The following is a 17,986-nucleotide window of genomic DNA, read 5'->3' on the forward strand; positions in this document are numbered from 1 at the left end:
CCCCCCCCCCCAAGCAGTTTCTCAGAAAGCATCTCTCCAGTTTTTATCTGATAATATTTTCTTTTACACCCTAAGCCCAAATGTGATCCCTAATATCCCTTCACAGATCCATCCATGATGGAGTTTCCAAGCTGTGTAATGTAAAGAAAGTTTTATCTATGTGAGATGAATAAACAAAGCAAAAAGCAGATTCATAGAAAGCTTCTTTCCAGTTATTATCTGATGTTGTTTCCTTTTTCACCAAAGTCCTGAAAGTGCTTCTGAATGTCCCTTCGAGAATCAGTCCATGACAGAGTTTCCAAGCTGCGTAATGTAAAGAAAGCTTTATGTATGTGAGATGAATGCACATATCACAGAACAGTTTCATAGAAAGCTTCCTTACAATTTTTGTCTGAGACTATTTCCCTTTTCACCATACGATTCAACATGCTACCGAATATCACTTGGTATCTTCTCCTCCAAAATGGTTTCCCCAATGTTGTATGAGAAGACAGGTATAATACTGTGAGTGGAATGCACACGTCACAAAGCAGTTCCTCAGAAAGCTTCTCTCCAGTTTCCGACTGAATATATTTCCTTTTTCACCATAAGCCTCAAAGCATTCCCGAATAACCATTCACAAGCTAAACATAAACAGGGTTAGAAAACTACTCGATGAAAAGAGAGGTTTAACTGAGTGAGAGGAATTAAGACGACACAGAGCAGTTTCACAGAATGCTTCTTTCTGGATTTTACCTGAGGATATTTCTTTCTCGGTATTCTAAATAGGGTTCGCAAATGTCCTTCCTCAGATTCCACAAAAACAGTGATTTCAAACTGCTCAATCCAAAGAATGTTTTAACTCTATGAGCTGAATACACACACCACAAAGCAGTTGCTCAGAAAGCTTCTTTCCAGTTTTCAACAGAAGACGTTTCCTAGCTCACGACAAGCCTCCGGGCGCCACATAATATTGCTTCGCAGATTCCTCAAAGACAGAATTTCCAGACTGGGCAAAGTAGAGTAAACTTTAACTCTGTGAAATGAATGCACATATCAGAGAGCAGTTTCTTGGAACGGTTCTTTCTTGGTTTTATTTGAGGATATTTCGCTCTTTCCCATAGCCTTCAATGCGCTCTGAAATATCATGTTTTTGGTTTAACAGGAACAGTGTTCAAACACTGCCTTATGAAAAAGGAGGTACACTACCTGAGTGGAATGCACGCATCACAAAGGAGTTTCTCAGAAATCTTCTCTCCATTTTTTATCTGAAGATATTTCCTATTTCACCATAGGCCTGAGTGTGCTCCCGAATGTCCCTTCACAAATCCGTACATGACGACGTTTTAAAAATGCGTGATGGAAAGAAAGTTTTATCTATGTGAGATGAATAAACATGTCTATCACAAAGCAGTTTCACAGAAAGCGTCTTTCTAGTTTATGTCTGAGGATATTTCCTTTTTCACCATAGCTGTCCATATACTCCCGAATGTCCCCTGATAACTACTTCTTCAAAAGGCATTTCCCAATCCTCTATGAGAAGAAAAGTGTAAGTCTGTGAGTGGAATGCACACGTCACATAGCTCCTCCTCGGAAATCTTCTCTCCAGTTTCTATCTGAAGATAGTTCCGTTTTCACCATAAGCCTCAGAGTGCTCCCGAGTACCCTTTAGCTGACAAAACTAAAACAGCGTTACAATACTGTTCAATGAAAACAGAAGCTTAACTGTGCGGGGTAATTCACATGACAAAGAGCAGTTTCACAAAAGCTTCCTTCTTATTTTTATCAGAGGGTATTTCTTTTTCAGCATATTCTTAAGAGTATTCCCAAATGTCCTTTCTCAGATTAAAGAGAAACAGTGATTTCAAACTGCTCAATCAAAAGAATAATTTTAACTCTATTAGATGAATCCACATATCACAAAGCAGTTGCTCAGAACCTTCTCCCCAGTTTTCAACGGAAGACATTTCCTTCCTCGCCACAGGCACACAGGCATCTGTTTGCCACTTAATACCCCTTTGCAGAATCTTCAAAGACAGACTCCTAATATCACTTTTTTAGCTTTACAGGAACAGAGTTCAAACAGTGTCTTATGAGAAGAAAGTTATAACTCCCTGAGTGGAATGTAAACATCATCAAGCAGTTTCTCTGAAAGCTTCTTTCCAGTTTTTGTCTTATGATATTTACTTTTTCACCATAGACCCGAATGTGATCCTGAATATCCCTTCGTGGATCCATCCATGACGGAGTTTCCAAGCTGTGTAATTGACAGGAAGCTTTATCTGTGTGAGATGAATAAACATAGGAAAGAGCAGACTCTCAGAAAGCTTCTTTCCAGTTTTTATCTGAAGATATTTCCTTTTTCACCATGGTCCAGAATGTTCACCCAAATGTCCCTTTGCGGATCTCTCCATGACAGTTTCCAAGCTGTGTAATGTAAAGAAAGCTTTATCTATGTGAGATGAATGCACATATCACAGAGCAGTTTCATAGAAAGCTTCTTTCCAGTTTTTGTCTGATGCTCTTTCCCTTTTCACCATAGGCATCAATATGCTCCCAGATATCCCTTGGTACCTTGTTCTCCAAAAGGGTTTCCCTGATGCTGTATGAGAAGAGACGTACAATACTGTGTGTAAAATACACACGTCACAAAGCAGTTCCTCGGAAAACTTCTCTCCAGTTTCTATCTGAACGTATTTCCTTTCTCACTGTAAGATTCAAAGAGCTTCCGAATATCCCTTCGCAAGCTAAATATAAACAGTGTTGGAAAACTCTTCAATGAAAAGGGAAGCTTAACTGAGTGAGAGGAATTCGCACACCACATAGCAATTTCACAGAAAGCTTCTTTCTGGTTTTCATCTGAGGATATTTCTTTCTGCATATTCCAAAGAGCGATCCCAAATGTCTTTCCTGAGATACCATAGAAACAGTGATTTCAAATTGCTCAATCCAAGGAATGGTTTAACTCTATGAGATAAATACACACATCACAAAGCAGTTGCTCAGAAAACATCTCTCCAGTTTTCAACAGAAGACTTTTCCTTACTCGTCGCAGTACCTGGTCGCCACTTAATATTCCTTCACAGAATCTTCAAAGACAGACTTTTCAAACTGTGAAATGTAGAGTAAGCTTTAACTCTCTGAAATGAATGCACACGTCAGAGAGCAGTTTCTTGGAACACTTCTTTCTGGGTTTTATTTTAGGATATTTCACTTTTCACCATAGTCTTCCATGCGCTCTGAAATATTACTTTTTCGGTTTTATAGGAACAGAGTTCAAACACTGCGTTATGAGACAAGATGTATAGCTCCCTGAGTGGAATGCACACTTCACAAAGCAGTTTCTCAGAAAGCCTCTATCCACTTTTCATCTGAAAATATCTACTTTTTCATCGTAGGCCTGAATATGATCCCGAACGCTCCTTCACGGATCCGTCCATGAAGGAGTTTCCAAACTGCATAATATAAGGAAAGTTTTATCTATGTGAGATGAATAACTTATCCATCACAAAGCAGTTTCACAGAAATCTTTTCAGTTTTTGTCTGAGGATATTTCCTTTTTCACCTTAGCCATCCCTATAGTCCCGAATGTCCCTTGGTAGCATTTCCTCCAAAAGGCATTCACCAATCCTTTATGAGAAGAAAGGTATAATTCTGTGAGTGAAATGCACACGTCACAAAGCAATTCCTCAGAAAGCTTCTCTCCAGTTTCTATCTGAACATATTTCCTTTCTCACTGTAAGATTCAAAGCATTTCTGAATATCCCTTTGCACAATAAAGATAAATAGTGTTAGAAAATTATTCAATGAAAAAGGAAGTTTATCTGAGTGAGAGGAATTCACACAACACATAGCAATTTCACAGAAAGCTTCCTTCTGGCTTTCATCTGAGGATATTTCTTTCTGCATATTCCAAAGCGCAATCCCAAATGTCCTTTCTGGGGTACCACAGAAAAAGTGATTTCAAACTGCTCAATCCAAGGAATGGTTTAACTCTATGAGATGAATATACACATCGAAAAGCAGTTGCTCAGAAAGCTGGTCTCCAGTTATCATAGGAAGACATTTCCTGGCTCACCACAGGCCTCTGGGGCACCACTTAATATCCCTTCACATATTCCTCAAAGACAGAGTTTGCAAATTGGGCAATGTGGAGTACGCTTCAATTCTGTGAAGTGAATGCACATATCAGAGAGCAGTTTCTTGGAATGCATCTTCCTGGATTTTACATGAGGATAGTTCACTCTTCGCCATAGTCTTCAATGCACTGCAAAATATCACATTTTCAGTTTTACAGGAACAGTGTTCAATGCACTGCAAAATGTCACTTTTTCAGTTTTACAGGAACAGTGTTCGAAAACTGCCTCATGAGAAAAGAAGTATAACTCCCTGAGTGGATTGCAAACACCACCAAGCAGTTTCTCAGAAAGCTTCTCACCAGTTTTTATCTGAAGATATCTCCTTTTTCCCAAAGGCCTGAATATGCTCCCCAATGTCCATTCGTGAATTTGTCCATGATGCAATTTCAAAACTGCATAATAAAAAGAGAGTTTTATCTATGTGAAATGAATAGACATATCCATCACAAAAGCAGTTTCACTGAAAGATTCTTTCCAGCATTTGTCTGAGGGTATTTCCTTTTTCACTATAGCTGTCCATATACTCGTGAATGTACCCTGGTAGCTTTTTCTCGAAACGGGATTCCCCAATCCTCTATCAGATGAAAAGTATAACTCTGTGAATAGAATGCACACGTCACAAAGCAGCTCCTCGTATATCTTCTCTCCAGTATATATCTGAAGATATTTCCGTTTTCACTGTAAGCCTCAAAGCGCTCCCAAGTATCCCTTAGCTGACTAACCTAAATCAGTGTTAGAATACTGCTCAATGAAAACAAAAGCTTAACCATGAAATAGAAATCACATGACCTAGGGCAGTTTCAGAGAAAGTTTCCTCTGGCTGTTATTGGAGGGTATTTCTTTTTCAGCATACTCTTAAAAGCGTTCAGAAATATCCTTTCTCAGGTACCACAGAAACGGTGATTTGAAACTGCTCTATACTAAGAATGATTTAACTCTATGAGATGGGTACACACCTCACAATTAGTTGCTCCAAAAGCTTCTCTTCAGTTTTCATTGGATGACATTTCCTTTCTCACCACAAACCTCTGTGTGCCACGTAATATGCCTTCACTGATTCCTAAAAGACAGAATTTCCAAACTGGGCAACGTACTAGAAGCTTTAACTCTCTGAAATGAATGCACACGTCAGAGAGCAATTTCTTGGAAGGCTTCTTTCTGTGTTTTATTTCGGGATATTTCACCTTTCACCATAGTAAACAATGAGCTGCAAAATATCACTTTTCCAATTTTACAGGAACAGTGGTCAAACACTGCCTTATGAGAAAAGAGGTACAACTCCATGAGTGGAATCCACATATCAGAAAGCAGTTTCTCAGAAAGCTTCTCTCCAATTTTTATCTGAATATATCTCCTACATCCCCACAGTCCTGAATGTGCTCCCAAATGTCCCTTCGTGAATCCGTCCATGACACAGTCTCAGAAATGCAAAATAGAAAGAAAGGTTTATCTATATGAGATGAATAGACATATCTATTACAAAGCAGTTTCACAGAAAACTTCTTTCCAGTTTTTGTCTGTGGATACTTCCTTTTTCATCATAGCCATCCATATACTCCGAATGAACCCTTGTACCTATTTCTTTAAACAGGATTCCCCAATTCTCTCTGAGAAGGGAAGTATAACTCTGTGAGTGGAATGCACACATCATGAAGCAGCTCCTCAGAGACATTTTCTCCAGTATCACTCTGAAGATATTTCCTTTTTCACCATAAGCTTCAGAGTGCTCCCGAGTATTCCTTAGCTGACTAAACAAAAACAGTGTCAGAATACTGCCCAATGACAATGGAAGCTTCATTGTGTGAGTGGAATTCACGTGACCTAGAGCAGTTGCACAGAAAGATTCCTTCTTGTTTTTGTCGGAGAGTATTTCTTTTTCAGCATATTCTTAAGAGCGTCCCCAAATGTCCTTTCTCAGGTTCCACAGAAACAGTGATTTCAAACTGCTCAATCCAAAGAATAATTTAACTCTAGGAGATGAATACACACATCACAAATCATTTTCTCCGAAAACTTGTCTCCAGTTTTCATCGGAAGACGTTTCTTTTCTCACCAGAAGCCTCTGGGCTCCACTTACATTCTTTCAGAGATACCTCAAGGACAGAGTTTCCAAACAAGGCAATGTAGTGTAAGCTTTAAGTATCTGAAATAAATGCACACGTCAGAGAGCAGTTTTGTGGAACGCTTCTTTCTGGGTTTTATTTCAGGATATTTTACTTTTTGCCAGAGTCTTCAATGCACTGCAAAATATCACTTTTATCAGTTTTCCAGGAACAGTGTCCAAACACTGCCTTATGAGAAAAGAGGTATAACTCCCTTAGTGGAATGCACACATCCCAAAGTAGTTTCTCAGAAAGATTCTCTCTAGTTTTTATCTGAAGATATGTCCTATATCCCCAGAGGCCTGAATGTTCTCTCGAATGTCCCTTCGTGAATCCATCCATGATGCAGTTTCAAAAGTTCGTATTTGAAAGAATGTTTTATCTATGTAAGATGAATAGATATATCTATCACAATGCAGTTTCACAGAAAGCTTCTTTCCAGTTTTTATCTGAGGATATTTTCTTTTTCACCATAACCGTCCATATACTCCTGAATGACCCCTAGCAGCTTTTACTGCAAACGGGATTCCCCAATCGTCTATGAGAAGAAAAGTATAACTCTGTGAGTGGAATGCACACGTCACAAAGCAGCTCCTCGGAAATCGTCTCTCTACAGTCTATCTGAAGATATTTCTGTTTTCACCATAAGCCTCAAAGAGCTCCCGAGTATCCCTAAGCTGACTAACTTAATCAGAGTTAGTTAAGTTGCATAAGTGAACGAGAAATAAAATCCTTTACAGATAAGCAAATGCTTAGAGATTTTGTTACCACTAGGCCTGCCTTACAAGAGACCCTGAAGGAAGCACTAAACATGGAAAGGAACAACTGGTACCAGCCATTGCAAAAACATGCCAAAATGTAAAGACCATCAAGGCTAGGAAGAAACTGCATCAACTAACGAGCAAAATAACCCGTTAATATCATAATGGCAGGATCAAGTTCACACATAACAATATCAACCTTAAATGTAAATGGACTAAATGCTCCAATTAAAAGACACAGACTGGCAAATTGGCTAAAGAGTCAAGACCCATCAGTCTGCTGTATTCAGGAGACCCATCTCACATGCAGAGACATACATAGGCTCAAAATAAAGGGATGGAGGAAGATCTACCAAGCAAATGGAGAACAAAAAAAAGCAGGGGTTGCAATACTAGTCCCTGATAAAACAGACTTTAAACCATCAAAGATCAAAAGAGACAAAGAAGACCATTACATAATGGTAAAGGGATCAATTCAACAGGAAGAGCTAACTATCCTAAATATATATGTACCCAATGCAGGAGCACCCAGATTCATCAAGCAAGTCCTTAGAGACTTACAAAGAGACTTAGACTCCCATACAATAATAATGGGAGACTTCAACACTCCACTGTCAACATTAGACAGATCAACGAGACAGAAAGTTAACAAGGATATCCAGGAATTGAACTCATCTCTGCAGCAAGCAGACCTAATAGACATCTATAGAACTCTCCACCCCAAATCAACAGAATATACATTCTTCTCAGCACCACATCGTACTTACTCCAAAATTGACCACGTAATTGGAAGTAAAGCACTCCTCAGCAAATGTACAAGAACAGAAATTATAACAAACTGTCTCTCAGACCACAGTGCAATCAAACTAGAACTCAGGACTAAGAAACTCAATCAAAACCACTCAACTACATGGAAACTGAACAACCTGCTCCTGAATGACTACTGGGTACATAACGAAATGAAGGCAGAAATAAAGATGTTCTTTGAAACCAATGAGAACAAAGATACAACATACCAGAATCTCTGCGACACATTTAAAGCAGTGTGTAGAGGTAAATTTATAGCACTAAATGCCCACAAGAGAAAGCTGGAAAGATCTAAAATTGACACTCTAACATCACAATTAAAAGAACTAGAGAAGCAAGCGCAAACACATTCAAAAGCTAGCAGAAGGCAAGAAATAACTAAGATCAGAGCAGAACTGAAGAAGATAGAGACACAAAAAACCCTCCAAAAAATCAATGAATCCAGGAGTTGGTTTTTTGAAAAGATCAACAAAATTGACAGACCACTAGCAAGACTAATAAAGAAGAAAAGAGAGAAGAATCAAATAGATGCATTAAAAAATGATAAAGGGGATATCACCACTGACCCCACAGAAATACAAACTACCATCAGAGAATACTATAAACACCTCTATGCAAATAAACTAGAAAATCTAGAAGAAATGGATAATTTCCTGGACACTTACACTCCTCCAAGACTAAACCAGGAAGAAGTTGAATCCCTGAATAGACCAATAGCAGGCTCTGAAATTGAGGCAATAATTAATAGCCTACCAACCAAAAAAAGTCCAGGACCAGATGGATTCACAGCTGAATTCTACCAGAGGTACAAGGAGGAGTTGGTACCATTCCTTCTGAAACTATTCCAATCAATAGAAAAAGAGGGAAACCTCCCTAACTCATTTTATGAGGCCAATATCATCCTGATACCAAAGCCTGGCAGAGACACAACAAAAAAAGAATTTTATACCAATTTCCCTGATGAACATCGATGCAAAAATCCTCAATAAAATACTGGCAAACCAGAATCAGCAGCACATCAAAAAGATTATCCACCATGATCATGTGGGCTTCATCCCTGGGATGCAAGACTGGTTCAACATTCGCAAATCAATATATCTAATTCAGCACATAAACAGAACCAAAGTCAAGAACCACATGATTATCTCAATAGATGCAGAAAAGGCTTTTGACAAAATTCAACAGCCCTTTATGCTAAAAATGTTCAATAAATTCGGTATTGATGGAACGTACCTCAAAGTAATAAGAGCTATTTATGACAAACCCACAGCCAATATCATACTGAATGGGCAAAAACTGGAAAAATTCCCTTTGAAAACTGGCACAAGACAGGGATGCCCTCTCTCACCACTCCTATTCAACATAGTGTTGGAAGTTCTGGCTAGGGCAATCAGGCAAGACAAAGAAATCAAGGGTATTCAGTTAGGAAAAGAAGAAGTCAAATTGTCCCTCTTTGCAGATGACATGATTGTATATTTAGAAAACCCCATTGTCTCAGCCCAAAATCTCCTTAAGCTGATAAGCAACTTCAGCAAAGTCTCAGGATACAAAATTAATGTGCAAAAATCACAAGCATTCTTATACACCAGTAACAGACAAACAGAGAGTCAAATCATGAATGAACTTCCATTCACAATTGCTTCAAAGATAATAAAATACCTAGGAATCCAACTTACAAGGGATGTAAAGGACCTCTTCAAGGAGAACTACAAACCACTACTCAGTGAAATAAAAGAGGACACAAACAAATGAAGAACACACCATGCTCATGGATAGGGAGAATCAATATCGTGAAAATGGCCATACTGCCGAAGGTTATTTATAGATTCAATGCCATCCCGATCAAGCTACCAATGAGTTTCTTCACAGAATTGGAAAAAATTGCTTTAAAGTTTATATGGAACCAAAAATGAGCCCGCATTGCCAAGGCAATCCTATGTCAAAGGAACAAAGCTGGAGCCATCACGCTACCTGACTTCAAACTATACTACAAGGCTACAGTAACCAAAACAGCATAGTTCTGGTACCAAAACAGAGATATAGACCAATGGAACAGAACAGAGTCCTCAGAAATAATACCACACATCTACAGCCATCTGATCTTTGACAAACCTGAGAGAAACAAGAAATGGGGAAAGGATTCCCTATTTAATAAACGGTGCTGGGAAAATTGGCTAGCCATAAGTAGAAAGCTGAAACTGGATCCTTTCCTTACTCCTTATACGGAAATTAATTCATGATGAATTAGAGACTTAAATGTTAGACCTAACACCATAAAAACCCTAGAAGAAAACCTAGGTAGTACCATTCAGGACATAGGCATGGACAAAGACTTCATGTCTAAAACACCAAAAGCAATGGCAGCAAAAGCCAATATCCAGAACCTACAAAGAACTCAAACAAATTTACAAGAAAAAAGCAAACAACCCCATCAAAAAATGGGCAAAGGATATGAATAGACATTTCTCAAAAGAAGACATTCATACAGCCAACAGACACATGAAAAAATGCTCATCATCACTGGCCATCAGAGAAATGCAAATCAAAACCACCATGAGATACCATCTCACACCAGTTAGAATGGCCATCATTAAAAAGTCAGGAAACAACAGGTGCTGGAGAGGATGTGGAGAAATAGGAACACTTTTACACTGTTGGTGGGATTGTAAACTAGTTCAACCATTATGGAAAACAGTATAGTGATTCCTCAAGGATCTAGAACTAGATGTACCATATGACCCAGCCATCTCATTACTGGTATATACCCAAAGGATTATAAATCATTCTGCTATAAAGACACATGCACATGTATGTTTATTGTGGCACTATCCACAATAGCAAAGACTTGGACTCAACCCAAATGTCCATCAGTGACAGACTGGATTAAGAAAATGTGGCACATATACACCATGGAACACTATGCAGCCATAAAAATGGATGAGTTTGTGTCGTTTGTAGGGACATGGATGCAGCTGGAAACCATCATTCTCAGCAAACTATCACAAGAACAGAAAACCAAACACCGCATGTTCTCACTCATAGGTGGGAACTGAACAATGAGATCACTTGGACTCGGGAAGGGGGACATCACACACCGGGGCCTATCATGGGGAGGGGGGAGGGGGGAAGGGGAAGGGGGAAGGGATTGCATTGGGAGTTATACCTGATGTAAATGACGAGTTGATGGGTGCTGACGAGTTGATGGGCGCAGCACACCAACATGGCACAAGTATACATATGTAAGAAACCTGCACGTTATGCACATGTACCCTAGAACTTAAAGTATAATGATACTAATAAATAAATAAAAAATCTGGAGAGAAGATTTCTGAGAAACTGCTTTTTGATGTGTGCATGCCACACAGGGAGTTACACCTTTGTTCTCATAAGGCAGTGTTTGAACACTGTTCCTGTAAAACAGAAAAGGTCATATTTTGCAGCACATTGAAGATTATAGCTAAAAGAGAAATATCCTGAAATAAAACCCAGAAAGAAGCATTCCAAGAAACTGCTCGCTGACGTGTGCATTCATTTCACAGAGATAAAGCTTACACTACGTTGCCCAGTTTGGAATCTCTGTCTTTGAGGAATCTGCGAAGGGATATTAAGTGGCATCCGGAGGCTTGTGGTGAGAAAGGAAACGTCTTCCGCTGAAAAGTGGAGAGAAACTTTCAGAGCAACTGCTTTGTGATGTTTGTATTCATCTCATAGTGTTAAATAATTCTTTGCATTGAGCAGTTTGAAATCACTCTTTCTGTGAAACCTGAGAAAGGATATTTTGGAACGCTCTTAAGAATATGCTGAAAAAGTAATACCTTCTGTAAAAAACCACAAAGAAACTTTCTGTGAAACTGCTCTAGGTCACGTGAAGTCCCCTCACACAATTAACCTTCTGTTTTCATTGAGCAGTATTCTATAACTGTTTTAGGTTACTCAGCTACGGGATACTCGGGAGAGCTTTGAGCCTTATGTTGAAAACAGAAATATCTTCAGATAGATATTGTAGAGAAGATTTCTGAGGTGCTGCTTTGGACGTGTGCATTCCACTCACAGAATTATATCTTTCTTCTCATAGAGGATTGGGGAATCCCTTTTGGAGAAAATGCTCCCAGGGGGCATTCGGGAGTATATGGATGGCTAAGGTGAAAAGGGAAGTATCCTCAGACAAAAACTGGAAAGAAGCTTTCTGTGAAACTGCTTTGTGATAGATATGTCCATTCATCTCACATAGATAAACTTTCCTTCTATTACACAGTTTTGAAATTGCGAATGGACGGATTCACGAAGAGACATTCGAGAACACATTCAGGACTGTGGGGAAATAGGAAATATCTCCAGATAAAAACTGCAGAGAGGCTTTCTGAGAAACTGCTTTGTGATGTGTGCATTCCACTCAGGGTGTTATACCTCTTTTCTCATAAGGCAGTGTTTGAACATGGTTCCTGTAAAACACAAAAGTGATATTTTGCTGTGCATTGAAGACTATGGCAAAAGTGAAATATCCTGAAATAAAACTCAGAAAGAAGTGTTCCAAGAAACTGCTCTCAAACCTGTGCATTCATTTTAGAGAATTAAAGCTTACACTACGTTGATCAGTTTGGAAACTCTGTCTTTGACGAATCTGGGAAAGGATATTAAGTGGTGCCCAGAGGCTTATGGTGAGGTAGGAATCGTTTTCCAATGAAAAGTGGAGAGAAGATTTCAGAGCATCTTCTCTGTGACGTGTGTATTCATCTCATAGAGTTAAATGATTCTTTGGGTTGAGCAGTTTGAAATCACTGTTTCTGTGGAACCTGAGAAAGGACATTTGGGAACGATCTTAAGCTTATGCTGATAAAGTTACACCCTCCGATAAAAACCAGAAGGAAACATTCTGTGAAAATGCTGTAGGTCGCGTGAATTCCATTCGTAGCGATAAGGTTCTGTTTTCATTCAGCAGTGTTCTAACACTGTTTTAGGTTTGTCAGCTAAGGGATACTCGGGAGCGCTTTGAGGCTTATGGTGAAAACGGAAATATCTTCAGATAGATACTGGAGGGAAAATTTCAAGGAGCTGCTTTGTGACGTGTGCATTCCACTCACAGAGTTATACTTTTCTTCTCATAGACGATTGGGGAATCCCATTTGGATTAAAAGCTGCTAGGGGTCATTCGGGAGTATATGGACGGCTATCGTGAAAAAGGAAATATCTTCAGACAAAAACTGGAAAGAAGCTTTCTGTGAATCTGGTTTGTGATAGATATGTCTACTCTTCTCACAGAGATATACCTCTCTTTTTATTACACAGTTTCGAAGCTGCATCATAGACGGATTCACGAAGGGATATTCAGGAGCACATTCAGGACTACGATGAAAAAGGAGATACCTTCAGCTAAAAACTGGAGGGAAGCTTTCTGAGAAACTGCTTTGTGATGTGTGCATTCCATCAGGGAGTTATACCTCTTTTCTCATAAGGCAGTGTTTGAACACTGTTCCTGTAAAACTGAAAAAAGTGATATTTTGCACTGCATTGAAGACTCTGGCAAAAAGTAAAATGTCCTGAAATAAAACCCAGAAAGAAGTGATCCAAGAAACTGCTCTCTGACGTGTGCATTCATTTCAGATACTTAAAGCTTACACTACGTTGCCCAGTTTGGAAACTCGGTCTTTGAGGAGTATGTGAAGGGATATTAAATCATGCTCGGAGGCTTGTGTTGAGATAGGAAACGTCTTCCGATGGAAACTGGAGACAAGTTTTCGGAGAAAACTCTGAAAGTTTCTCTCCACTTTTCATCCGAAGACGTTTCCTTTCTCACCACAAGCCTCCGGGCAGCACTTAATATCCCTTCACAGATTTTTCAAAGACAGTGTTTCCAAACTGGGTAACGTAGTGTAACCTTTACCTCTCTGAAATGAATGCACACGTCAGAGAGCAGTTTCTTTGAACACTTCCTTCTGGCTTTTGTTTCAAAATATTTCCCTTTGCATAATCTTCGAAGCGCTGCAAAATATCCCTTTTTCAGTTTTACAGAAACAGTGTTCAAACACTGCCTTATGAGAAAGGGGCATAACTCCCTGAGTTAAATGCACACATCACAAAGCAGTTACATAGAAAGCTTCTCCCCTGTTTTTATCTGGAGATATTTCCTATTTCCACACAGGCCTGAATGTGCTCCCGAATGTCCCTTCGCGAATCCATCCATGACGCAGTTTCAAAACAGTGTAATGGAAAGAAAGTTTTATTTATGTGAGATAAATAGACATATCTATCCCAAAGCAGCTTCCCAGAAAGCTTCTTTCCAGTTTTTGTCTGAGTATATTTCTTTTTCACCATAGCCATCTGTATACTCCCGAATATCCCCTGGTAGCTTTTTCTCCAAATGGTATTCTCTAATCCTCTATGAGAAGAAAGGTATGACTCTGTGAGTGGAATGCACACGTCACAAAGCAGCTCCTCGGAAATCTTTTCTCCAGTATCTCTCTGAAGATATTTCCGTTTTCACCGTAAGCCTCAAAGTTTTCCCGATAATCTCTTAGCTGACTAAGCTAAAACAGTGTTAGAATACTGCCCCATGAAAACAGGAACTTAACTGTGGACTGGACTTCACATGACCTAGAGCAGTTTCACAAGAAGTTTCCTTCCGGTTTTTATAGGAGAGTATTCCTTTTTCAGCATATTCTTAAGAGCGTTTCCAAATGTCCTTTCTCAGGTTCCACAGAAACAGTGATTTCAAACTACTCAATCCAGAGAATGATTTAACTCTATGAGATGCATGCACACATCACAATGCAGTTGCTCCAAAAGCTTCACTCCACTTTTCATCGGAAGACGTTTCCTTTCTCACCACAAGACTCCCAGGGCCACTTACTATACCTTCGCAGGTTCCTCAAAGACAGAGATTCCAAACTGGGCAACGTATTGTAAGCTTTAACTCTCTGAAATGAATGTACACGTCAGAGAGCAGTTTCTTGGATGCTTCTTTCAGGGTTTTATTTTGGGATATTTCACTTTTCGACATCGACTTCAAAGCCCTGTAAAATATCACGTTTCAGTTTTACAGGAACAGTGCTCAAACACTGCCTTATGAGAAATGAGGTATAAGTCCCTGAGTGGAATGCACACATCACAAACCAGTTTCTCAGAAAGCTTCTCTCTGGTTATTAGGTGAAGATATTTCCAATTTCCCCACAGTCCTGAATGTGATCCCGAAATTCCCTTCATGAATCCATCCATGACAGTTTCAAAACTGCGCAATAGAGAGAAACTTTTATCTATGTGAGATGAATAGACATATCTTTTCCAAAGCAGTTTCACAGAAACATTCTTTCCAGTTTGTCTGAGGATATTTCCTCAGTTTCTTTGAATGCTTCTTTCTGGGTTTTGTATCCAGATATTTCACTTTTCTCCATAGTCTTCAATGCACTGCAAAATATCACTTTTTCAGTTTTATAGGAGGAGTGTTCAAACACTATCTTATGAGAAAAGAGGTACAATTCCCTGAGTGGAATACACACATCACAAAGCACTTTCTCAGAAGGCTTCTCTCTAGTTTTTATCTGAAGATATCTCCTATTTCCCCATGGTCCTGAATGTACTCCCGAATGTCCCTTCACGAATCCATCCATGATGCAGTTTCAAAACTGCGTAATAGAAAGAAAGTTTTACCTATGTGAGATGAATAGACATATCTATCATAAAGAAGTTTTACAGAAAGCTTCTTTCCAGTTTTTGTCTGAGGATATTTCCTTTTTCCCCACAGCCGTCCATATACTCCCGAATGTCCCCTGGTAGCTTTGTCTCCAGATGGGGTTACCCAAACTTCAGTTTGAAGAAAAGTGTAACTCAGTGAGTGGAATGCACATGTCACAAAGCTGCTTCTCGGAAATCTTCCCTCCAGTATCTATCTGAAGATATTTCCGTTTTCCCCATATGACTCAAAGTGCTCCCGAGTATCCCTTAGCTGACTAACCTAAAACAGTGTTGGAATGCTGCTCAATGAAAAGAGAAACTTAACTGTGTGAGTGCACTTCACGTGACCTACAGCAGATTCACAGAAAGTTTCCTTCTGGTTTTTATTGGAGGGTATTCCTTTTTCATCATATTATTAAGAGTGATCGCAAATGTCCTTTCTCAGGTTCCACAGAAACAGTGATTTCAAACTGCTCAATCCAAAGAATGATTTAACTCTATGAGATGAATACAGACATCACAAGGCAGTTACTCTGAAAGCTTCTCTCCAGTTTTCAAAGGAAGAGGTTTCCTTTCTCACCACAAGCCTCTGGGTGCCACTTAATATCCTTTCACAGATTCCTCAAAGACAAAGTTTCCAAACTGTGCAAGGTACTGTAAGCTTTAACTCTCTGAAATGAATGCACACGTCAGAGAGCATTTTCTTGGAACGCTTCTTTCTGGGTTTTATATCAGGATATTTCACTTTTCAACAAAGTCTTCAATGCGCTGCAAAATGTCACTTTTTCAGTTTTACAGGAACAGTGTTCAAACACTGCCTTATGAGAAAGAGGTATAAGTACTTGAGTGGAATGCTCACATCACAAAACAGTTTCTCAAAAAGCTTCTCTCCAGTTTTTAGCTAAAGATATTTCCTATTTCCCCACAGGCCTGAATGTGCTCCCGAATCTCCCTTCACGAATCTGTCCATATCGCAGTCTCAAAACTGCATAACAGAAAGAAAGTTTTATCTATGTGAGATGAATAGACATATCTACCTCAAAGCAGTTTCACAGAAAGTTTCTTTCCAGTTTTTGTCTCAGGATATTTCCTTTTTCACCATAGCCGACCATGTACTCCCAAATATTCCCTGGTAGCTTTTTCTCCAAACGGGATTCCCCAATCCTCTATGAGAAGAAAAGTATAAATCTGTGAGTGGAATGTACACATCACAAAGCAGCTTCTCGGAGATCTACTCTCCAATATCTATTTAAAGATATTTCCCTTTTCCACGTAAGCCTCAATGCACTTCCGAGTATCCCTTAGCTGATTAACCTAAAACAGTGTTAGAGTACTGCTCAATGAAAACAGAAGCTTAACTGTGTGAGTGGAATTTACGTGACCTACAGCAGTTTCACAAAAAGTTTCCTTCTGGTTTTTATCAGAGGGTATTTCTTTTTCAACATATTCTTAAGACCATTCCCAAATGACATTTCTCAGGTCCCTTAGAAATAGTGATTTCAAACTGCTCAATCCAAAGAATGATTTAACTCTATGAGAGGAGTACACACATCACAAAGTAGTTCCTCTGAAAGATTCTCTCCAGTTTTCATCAGAAGACGTTTCCTTTCTCACCACAAGCCTCCGGGCGCCACTAAATATCCATTCACAGATTCCTCAAAGACAGAATTTCCAAACTAGGCAACGTAGTGTGAGCTTTAACTCCCTGAAATGAATGCACACGTCAGAGAGTAGTTTCTTCGAATGCTTCTTTCTACTTTTTATTTCAGGATATTTCACTTTTCACCATAGTCTTCAATATGGTGCAAAATATCCCCTTTTCAGTTTTACAGGAACAGCGTTCAAACAATGCCTTATGAAAAAAGAGATATAACTACCTGAGTGGAATGCACACATCACAAAGTAGTTTCTCAGAAAGCTTCTCTCCAGTTCTCATCTGACGATATTTCCTTTTTCACCCTAGGCCCAAAGGTGATCCCAAATATAACTTCGCAGATCCATCCATGAAGGAGTTTCCAAGCTGTGCAATGTAAAGAAATTTTATATATGTGCAATGAACAACATAGCAAAAAGCAGATTCACAGAAAGCTTCTTTCCAGTTTTTATCTGAAGATATTTCCTTTTTCACCATAGTCCTGAATGTGCTCCCGAAGGTCCCTTCGTGGATCCATTCAGGACAGAGTTTTCAAGTTGAGTAATGTAAAGAAAGCTTTATCTATGTGAGATGAATGCACATATCACAGAGCAGCTTCACAGAAACCTTCTTTCCAGTTTTTGTCTGAAGCTATTTCCCTTTTTGCTGTAGGCATCAATATGCTCCCGAATATCACTTGGTGCTTTTTTCTCCAAAAGGGTTTCCCCGATGCTGTATGAGGAGAGAGGAATAATGCTGTTACTGGAATGCACACGTCACAAAGTAGCTCCTAAGAAAGCTTCCCTCCAGCTTCTATCAGAACATATTTGCTTTTTCAACATAAGCCTCAAAACGTTCCCGAATATCCCTTCCCATGCTAAACATAAACAGGATTAG

This window comes from Macaca thibetana, chromosome 13 (assembly GCF_024542745.1).
Source record: "Macaca thibetana thibetana isolate TM-01 chromosome 13, ASM2454274v1, whole genome shotgun sequence".
NCBI classification, from domain to species: domain Eukaryota; kingdom Metazoa; phylum Chordata; class Mammalia; order Primates; family Cercopithecidae; genus Macaca; species Macaca thibetana.